Source organism: Mastomys coucha, unplaced genomic scaffold, assembly GCF_008632895.1.
Source record: "Mastomys coucha isolate ucsf_1 unplaced genomic scaffold, UCSF_Mcou_1 pScaffold12, whole genome shotgun sequence".
NCBI lineage: Eukaryota > Metazoa > Chordata > Mammalia > Rodentia > Muridae > Mastomys > Mastomys coucha.
The window spans coordinates 86,981,830-86,990,489 of record NW_022196894.1 but is presented as its reverse complement, the minus strand read 5'-3'; positions in this window follow the sequence as shown (position 1 = coordinate 86,990,489).

Genomic DNA, 8,660 nt, shown 5'->3' with positions numbered 1-8,660 from the left:
ACTGTTGTGTCAATGTTTTCTATGGTATCTTCTGCCCCTGAGATTCTCTCTTTTATCTCTTGTATTCTATTGGTGATGCTTGCATCTATGGTTCCTGACTTCTCTCTTAGCATTTCTATCTCCAGAGTTGTCTCTCTTTGTGATTTCTTAACTGTTTCTACTGCCATTTTTAGGTCCTGAATGGTTTTGTTCAGTTCCTTCACCTGTTTGGTTGTGCTTTCCTGTAATTCTTTAAGGGATTTTTGTGTTTCCTCTTTAAGGGCTTGAACCTGATTAACTGTGTTCTCTTGTATTTGTTTAAGGGAGTTATTCATGCTCTTCTTAAATTCCTCTATCACCATCATGAGATATGATTTTAGATTCAAATCTTGCTTTTCTGGTGTTTTGGGATACCTAGGACTTGCTGTGGTGGGAGTACTAGGTTCTGATGAAGCCACTTAGTCTTGGTTTCTGTTGATAAGATTCTTGTGTTTGCCTTTCGCTATTTGTTGATTTCTCATGTTATATGTTTTTGATGTCTATGGCTGGGGCTTGTTCCTCCTGTGCATACGTAAGCCTGTGTTAGGACTTCTGGGAGATCAGCTCTCCTCAGGTAAGACCTGTGTGCAGTGGGCTGTGGATCTGTTGTCCCTCCTGAGTCCTGTGGTAAGAACAAACCCTGGAGACAGGCTCTCCACTTGCAAGGAAGAGGCAGATAGGGCTGTGGATATGTAGTACCTCCTCCTAGGTCAAGAGGGAGGTAGAAAGGATCCTGTGCCAGCTGCCCTGCTGCTTCTGAGGCCTGTGCCTCCTGGCTGGTCCTGCCTCCTCCTAGGTGTAGACAAAGGTAGAATGGATCCTGTGCCGGCTGCCCTGCTGCTTCTTGAGAGCAATTCTTATACAGTACTATGCATGCTTCATTTTTGTTTGTATATTTGTTTTAAAAGTTGATTTTCCAGTTTATAATTACTTATATGGAACATAGGTCCTTTTTCGGTAACTTCTGATTACTGATTGCTTTTTAGCTCTCCTGATTTATATTCTTTAATAATTCTTATAGACTTTGAGATTTGCCATCATTAGTTTAGACTTTTTAATGCAACCAGCAGTTTTAATTTTGCAGATCTTGAAGGCAAAAGTCCCACAATTCATTGCCTTTTATTTCTCTTTTATCTCTCCTTGGGTGTAACCCCCTTCATCTCTAGGAGGAAGTAGGGAACCACTAGTATTCTGTTCACCAACTTTCTTTAGCCTCCATATTTGGAAACACTTATATAGAGTTTTACATTACAGACTTTTCGCTAATTAATCTTTCTCTTGATACCCTGCACTAAGGATCCGAGTCCCATGACCTCACTCATAGTATTTTCCTATGATACCTGGAACATTTTCTCTACAGTTGCATATCCATAGAGCTTTCCCCTCATCTCAGCTGATTTTGTCTTTCCTATTAGCCTCATGTTTCCAGCTTAATTACTTTGAGGCTGTACTGTATGCAATCTCTTAAAAGTATTTTGTTTTCTATAGTATGCTGTTTCACAGTGCCTTACTGTCCTCTCTCTTGAGTGCCATCTTTTCTTGCAAAGCCTTTCATAGACACCAAAAGCCATTTCATTTTGTGATAAGATTTCGGCAAAGTTTCTAGAGCCAGCTGTAATTATTCCGACTATTTACACACTCTCTCTCTCTCTCTCTCTCTCTCTCTCTCTCTCTCTCTCTCTCTCACACACACACACACACACACACACACACTAATTGCTTCCTCTGTAGCTTAGTTAAGAGCCTACCACATGTAGCTTTCCATAATCCAAATTTTATTTATGTAGCAGAAAGATTTGTTCTATGTTAGGAAAGACATTTTTTCTTTTTATATTTAGTGTGGATCTATTTTCTCTTTCCTGCTTCTGAAGTTCAGTGGATAGTTGTGCTTTCTATGTAAATAAGCTTACTCAGATGACGCCAATGCAGGCTTGCATCTTGTGCAGCATTTTCCTATAATTTGAACAAAACTTGTGCAGGTTTTAGAGTAAATAATTAATTACACCAGTCTCACTCACCATACGACCAAGAGCTAATTTTAGAAAAGAAACAGATTTCTATCAGATGGTAATCGAAGCAAAAACATTGGCTTTTTAAATTATAAATCTAATTTATAAATGCACCGTATGCACAACTGGATTCTCATGATTTGCCACTTATTGGCAGATTGTACATCACAAGTAAGTACTGAATAATGTGAGCCACTGCATCTGGGGCAGGGGGAGAATCACAGGGCAAAGGAGAAAGTATATATAGGTTCTGCCACATTCCTTAGAAGAAATTGAGCCCAACCTGTATGTAATTTACTTCTCTCAATATCATCAATTAAATAATCAAGGAGAACCAGTGTGGACATGTTCTGACTTTTATCACCTTCCCCTCCCCTCCTCCTCCTCCTCCTCTTTCCCTCTTCTTGCCAGTATGTATATATATTTATAGGGCTGACCACTTGGGGTTGGACAACCATTTTGGGGACTCATCCTAGAAGAAGACTGACTCCCCATCTGTTAGTAGCCTTATTGTTTGTAGGTTCTCCAACTAGGGCTGGGCCCTCTGAGAATGTCCTCATCCATTTTGGCATGTCAACTGGATTGTCATCGTTCAGGTCTTGTTTAGGCAGCCATATTGTTGAGATTTTACATATGTAGCTTCCCTGTCATATCTAGAAGATACAATTTTTCAGGAGAGTTAATGGTCCTCTGTCTCTTACAATCTTTCCTTGCACTGTTATCTGAATCTTAGATGTAGGGGTTGTGTTATAGATGTATCACTTGGGCTGAACATCCCTTAGTCCATTGCTTTCTGAATTTTATCTAGCTGTGACCTTCTGTAATGGTATCTATCTGCTGCTAAAAGAATCTAAATGAAACTTTTTTGATGAGGGGGGAGGCCTATGCTTTTCTGTGTGTATAATGATAAGTATTTAGAATGCTGTTAGCAATTATATTTGCTTAGGGAACTGCAGTAGTAGGGTATTCTCTAAGATCTGTGGTGTCATTAGACACTGGGTAGTTGGTTAGGCTTACGGAACCAGGCTTAATTTCTCTCCTTTTGAGTGGGTTGTCAGTTCAATTAGACGGCTGTGGTCACCACCATGATAGAAGTGTCACTATAGTCCCTTTAGGGACATCTTATTATTCTGATCATTTGTTGAACCGTGGTTTTCTCTTTCTTTTTTTGAACATCAGTGGCGATATTGCCTGGTACTCATCACCAAGGACCCTTCGTATGCATCTCAGAAAGAATGTACAATGTGTCACATGTGTTTCTGATTATAATATCCTCCCCTTTTTTTGTATTTTAGCTTTTTAAGAAGACAATTTCTCTGAGTCAAGTTTTTTTTAGCTCAAAAGAATACTTTCACTTTTATGTTATATAGGTAATGCTGGCAGCAGCAATGCAGTCAAGGACCATGTACAGCTGTTGGCATCTTTCAGCTCTGTATTTTAAAGAGAAGTGCAGAAGACACAAAAGTCCCCACAACACACAATGTGCATTTGAGAGACCATTTATAAGATGCGGCATACATTCCTTCCTGCCTCTGTTTCTAACTGAAATCTTTTCAGCAGTGAAGTGTTCACGTAGCCGTCCATTCTTTCCTTTGATATCACTCACTATCCTCAGAAAACACACAAGGTCGGTTTGCCTGGAGCTGCTTGCAATTATGTCTCATTCTATTTTCTGGGAGTAATTATAATAGCTATTCAGATATTTGGAGATAACTGCTATTTCTTCCTTGTTTTTCAGAGCTGAGCTCAACAGCCCAAGTTCCTTTAACCTTTGTGCACATAAATGTGCTTTCAAGTATCCGAGCCTCCTGCACCACACTAATGTTCATTAATTTTCCTCTTAAGGCATAATTCTAAGACTTTTATCATACCACTCTAGCCATTGTCTGCCAAGATCATAGTGTAGCTCTGAACATTTTAATTCTTGTAATAAAACCTAGCAAAAAGGAGTAGCCAGGCCCTTAGAGACACTGTCTAATCTTTTGTTACTTGCATTTTCAATACAATTTTACTCATCGAGACAATTTTTATTTTTAAGATATAATTTGTAGGATGCAAATGTTTAAAATTCTAAATGTTGGATAGTTGATATCTAATTTAATGTGATAAAGTTTCATCAGAAAGTGATTCCTTAGCCTATACCAGATCTTGTTTTCTAAAACAGATAAGTGAGCTAAGATATTATTGGATTTTATTTTTTGCCTTAGGGTTGAAATACATAAAAGAAATGGAATTTTATTCCCTAGATTATACTGCAAGATACGCTCTAAGATATAGGACTATTTGCATTAATTGTGAGTAATTGACAATAACAAATGGTGCTTTGTTATCTATATGATGTATTTCCTTCCTATACAGTCAATTTTTTGAAAAGAGAGAGTATGTATGTGTTTGTGTTTGTGTATGTGTGTGAAAGAGAGACAGAGAGAGAAAGAGAAAGAGACAGATAGAGCAATGACACACTTATCTAAATTTTCAGAAATATCTGTGTATCTTTTCTACCTATTTAAGACTTCTCTGTTAAAAGACATGGCTCATTATCTAGGAGCCCACAGTGCTCTTACAGAGGACCCCAATTTGGTGCCTAGTGACTGTGTTGGCTGGCCTGTAACTCTAGTTCCAGGGCATATGGCACCCTCTTCTGAACTCCATGGACCTGCATATACCCACACATAGGATTGAAAACAAAATTAAATAATGAGACATAAAAATAAAACAAACATAGAAGCAAAAAAAAATTAAAGATTAAAAAATTTCTTTTTGTTTTCTAATTATTCATAGCTGATAGAGCAACTATGGCTTCCCATCCTTTTCAGTTATTTATAAGGTCATCACTGAATGTCTTCCTTAGTAATTCTCTACCTCATTTTTAAAAATTTGTCATCATTATTATCTAATTATTATTACATGTGTGTGTATGCTTGTGTGTGCATGTGTATGTGTTTATGTATGTCTATGTGTGCCTGTGTGTGTATGTGTGTCTGTGTATGTAAATGTGTGTACATGCATATATATGTGTGTACATGTGTATGCATGTATATGTGTGTGTGTGTGTGGGTGTGTATGTGCATGCTTTATATTGGAGGTTCATCTGTTCCTTGGTGGTGTGAAAGTCATAGGTCAACACTGTGGAGTTAGTTCCCTCCTTCCACGATTTTGTGGTTCCAATGATCAAACTCCACTCTTCTGGTAATTGCCTTTTATTGGCTGAGGCTTTTGACTGCCTCTCACCTCACCCTCGGCCTCCATTATGTCATTTAAACCCCAATAGTGATTCTGTTACAATTTTAATATCAGGGCAGTGCAAACAATGGGTAGCAAGGATCCAGGTGAGGGAGACATTATCTAAGGTCATCTGAAGTCAGATTTTGAATTTTTCACCCATCCTACTGCGATCAGAATGGGCATGGATTTAAGACTGTCAATCACCTATTGATGTCTTCAGTGATATGTCAGTGTTTCTAGCTGTTGGTTGGAGACGCCTGGTTCTTGCTGGGCTATAATGGAATTTGATGGCCTTGGGTGACAGGTAATGGAGAAGCTGCTTCTATGTTTCTTAAACTTCATCACCAAACAGAGTTGGCTCAGAGATAGACTTCGTTTAAGGGCCTGTTAGGATATCAGTGGCAAACATAGCAACAGTTGCAAGAATGGAATCAGCAGGTTATTATCCAGGTGTTGCCTCTGTTAATATTGAGTGGCCAAGGACGTGATTCTCTAGGCTTTCAGAAGCGTTTGTCTGTTTCCTCTGTTTAAAGATCTTCTGGTTTTGTTTTCTAATAAACAGTCACAGTTAGTAGCACACCCAAGGCTTCTTCTCTTTTCACATATTTAATTGCTTCAAGTAGTGTACCTGGGGCCTGCCATTTACCCACGGTTCAAGGAACTATTTTCCTATCGGTTTTCTTCAAAGCATTTCCTCTCAGATGACAATAATGAACTCTGTGTGGGAAGCTATGCTTTATGTAAATGATTGCTTTTGCAGAGATGTGAATGTGCATGTTAATATTCCCCTGAATTCAGGGAGATCAGAGGTCTATTGTCTCATGCTAAGTCTTAGGCTCCGGATTTTCAAACCTCCATGTGCAGATGAGAGGCTGCTTCTTTAGATGTCTGCAATCTTCATCAGGGAGAAGTCTGTGACAGGCAGGTGCAAATTTTGCTGGAAGCCAAGTGTGGGGTAGGGAGGGCACAAAAGATATGCAGATTTCTCTCATGTAGTGTGGTAATATATGTTCAGCAGTGGAGTCACTGACAGAGGGGTAGCACCAGGGGATTCTTAAGGTCCTCTGAAATGAAATTGCAACCAAATTCTTACTCTTCTCTGTGATCAAAATTTCCCAGTGAAAGACTAACAGCTATGCAGTAAATTAATTTCATAAAACTCATATATTCATATTCTTCCACTTGTTCTTCACGTCCTAAAGTCCCTACATAAATGAGATTGGCCACAAGCTCAGAATTTATGGGAAAAGAAAGAAAAAAAAAATCTCAAGTGCAGTGACGAGCTCTGTGGGGAGACTCTGAGGACTTTACTGCATTCTTGACAGATGAAAGCATGAATTTATTAATGTGCTAGTGGAAATAACTCACTGACAAGTTCTGTTAATCTCCATCATGATTCTGAGTAGAGGCAGAAGAATTTTACTAAACATATTTCCATTATCTTATTTCTTAGTCAGCAGTCATGTTCTCTGCTGGCATAAAGTGCAGCCCACTCCAGCACTCACAGACTTGGTGTGGGCCAAATTCTGCAAGAGGTTGCTGTTGCCTAGTGCTCTGGAGCTAGCTGGAACTCTGCTGCAAATGCTAATTCGTTCCTCAGCCCAAGTAGTGATAGCTGCTCTTTACTGAAGGGAATGCTACAAACAAAACAGAAAGAACAGCAGAGAGTGTGGGAATGGAATTTTGGCACAAGGCTTGCTCAAATCTAGCCTTTTCAGAAACTAGTAAAAATGACATAGAAATATAGTGTGATTCTGGGACCCACTGGTATGTACTGTATCTGGACTCTTTTGTGTCAACTCTTATCTAGGCCTCTTGTTAGCATCAGCTTTATAAGCTACAAACAGCTAAAATGGCAACACAAACTTCAGTCAAAGCTGGGTGGAGTCCTGGAAGGCAGGGGTTATTTCCTTTGTCTCTTGTGAATTTCCCTGAGTCTCCCACCTCACCCTCTCTTGCTTCCATTTTCTCTCTTACATTTTCCCTCCATGACTTTACCAAATACTTTCTTTTCCTTGCCAACATCTTTTTTGGACAAGATTATGCATACTTCAACATAAAAACAATTAGTAAACTTCGCAAACATACACTAAATCTCTAAATGTGCATCAGCTCACAATGCAAGACAAGGGTTATGATTACTATCATGGAGCCAGCATTGCTATTATAAAAATATCACTTTATTTTATTCTTAATTAAAATATTCTTACATCATTTCCCCCTTCCTCTCCTCCCTCTTAACCCCTTCTGTTTCCTCTCAAATTCATGGCCATTTTCCCCCTTTAATATTGTTCTTTTACACTCACAAATACATATATAACCACATACAACAAAATACATATACAACATCCTGAATCAATTTGGTATTGCTTACAAGTCTACATTTTTAGGGCTGACAGCTTGGTGTTGGTTAAGCACTTCTAGGGCTCTTTCCTTTGGAAGACTAAGGCTCCTCCTCTCAGCAGTTGTTGATTGCCTGTAGCTCTTCTTCTTGGGGTGGGACCCAGGGAGGCTTCTCCTAGCCACATTGTCATTGAGGTCTTACTTAGGCAGCCTAGATTGCTGAGATTTCTGCAGCTTCCATGTAACATACAAAACATAGTCTTGAAGCTGACTCGGTCCCCTGGCACTTACAGTCTTCCTGCATCCTTTTAGTGCCTTTATGTTCCCTGAACACTTTTAGACTTATTTTCTGGGTGGTGCTAGCTGTTAGCATTCGTTCTATGCTCTGCCCAACGTTTACCTAGCCGCAGCCCGGTAGGCCTGGCTTGCTATAAAAGGGACTATTTGGCTTCTCTCTCTGGCTCTTTTCTGTCCCTAACCCCTTTTTCCCTTTCTCCCCTTCCTCTTCCTCTCTCTCTGTGCATTCCTGGCTGGCCTCAGCCTCATCTTGCCTCACCCTTCCCTCTCCCCTCCCTCCCTCCTCCCTCCCTCTTTCTCTCCCTCCTCTCTCTCTCTCTCTCTCTCTCTCTCTCTCTCTCTCTTTCTGTCTCTCTCCCCCTCCTCTGTCTTTCTCTGTCTCTACTTCCTTCTGAATGCCCCTACCCATGCTCTAAATAAACTCTATTCTATACTCTATCTGTTGTATGGCTGGTACCTCACTGGGAAGGGATGCAACAGCATGCACCTGCTGAAGCACTCCTCTCACCTTACCGTACCCTGTCCTATAAAACATATACTTGGCTTTTTATAAGACACACCACCAGGGACTGAAGCCAGGGCACTGCATATGCTATGAAGTGTTCTGCTATTGAACCATATTCCCATCCCTGTACTTTTTATTTAATAATATTTTTATTCATTCTTTGAAAATAATTTCATGTGTTTAATCAATGTATTTTAATCACATCTATCTATGATTTCATCTCTCCAACACTTTGTCATGTCTTCTACTCCTTTACCCTATTT